The sequence below is a fragment of the Grammomys surdaster genome, unplaced genomic scaffold (genome assembly GCF_004785775.1).
Source record: "Grammomys surdaster isolate TR1022 unplaced genomic scaffold, NIH_TR_1.0 313, whole genome shotgun sequence".
NCBI classification, from domain to species: domain Eukaryota; kingdom Metazoa; phylum Chordata; class Mammalia; order Rodentia; family Muridae; genus Grammomys; species Grammomys surdaster.
In genome coordinates, this window is record NW_021604732.1 from 324,508 (window position 1) to 325,445 (window position 938).

The 938-nt window shown below is 46.3% G+C and overlaps 1 long non-coding RNA gene across 1 annotated transcript in view; it reads right to left on the reverse strand.

Annotated features, from left to right (window-relative positions):
• The window catches only part of LOC114629638, a 2,379-nt gene extending 2,265 nt beyond the window's left edge, over nt 1-114 (reverse strand). The window contains exon 1 of the long non-coding RNA XR_003712698.1: nt 26-114. This is a non-coding gene — a long non-coding RNA (uncharacterized LOC114629638). The remainder of the gene's footprint in view (nt 1-25) is intronic.
• Nucleotides 115-938: the final 824 nt, after the last annotated feature.

Consider the following 938-nt stretch of genomic DNA (forward strand, 5'->3'; position numbering starts at 1 on the left):
CAGCTTGGTGAGAAATCCTACTTACTTGTGGTATCAGGTATAAGCTCCGGATACCAGGGCAGAGGAACCTCCCGTTATGGCTTATTTCACTCAGAGGTTCTTCACAGAGAGGCCCTTCTTTGTCTTCTACACCACAGAGCACCCCTAACCCACCAGCCAGGAAGCAACAAACTTCTCTATCACTCACACATCCTGGATCTGTTGCTCTTCTGATGCTAGTTTGAGCTTGGAGAAAGAGGGCAGCTTGTGTGACCAAATTCCTCAGTATCAGTGCAGGAACCCCTGTGGGGTGGAAGGTTGTTGTTGTAGCTCTGTGTTGTTGTTATTTCTTTATTTTGGTTTTGGTTTTGGTTGAGACTGGATCATACTGTGTGCCTCTGGCTGGTCTAGAACCTGTAAATCAGGCTTGGCCTCAAACTCAAGGAGATCCAGCTACCTCTGCTGCTCTGCCTCTTAGGGCTGAGATTAAAGGCATGCACAACACCACCCAGCTATACTGGAGCCATTTTATTTACCACAGGAGGATAAAATTGTATCCAGAACACCCACTGCTATTTCCTTGTCTAGAAGGGAACTATGAGAAGCCATCATCAATGTAACCAGCACTACAATACCTTGTCTGTTTGGTGGGGGTTGTGGGGGCCACTCAGGATCAAGTCATGGAGAAGTAGCCCACCATTGGGTCTAAGATTCCCACTGAATAGTCTTTGGCTTCAGGAGCAGCTTCATCCACCCACTAAGCATATCACTGGTCAAACTTTATTTCGTTTTGTATGAACTTGAGAAAGCAGCATATTTCCTTATAGCTTGTTCACACATACCACTTTTGGGTTGTCTCCTCCACAGCCAGTCCTGTGCCGCAGCTCTCTGACTGTCCTCTCTGTTAAAACTTCTCAGTTCCCATTATTCTGCTGTCCACTTGTATATCCTATATATGC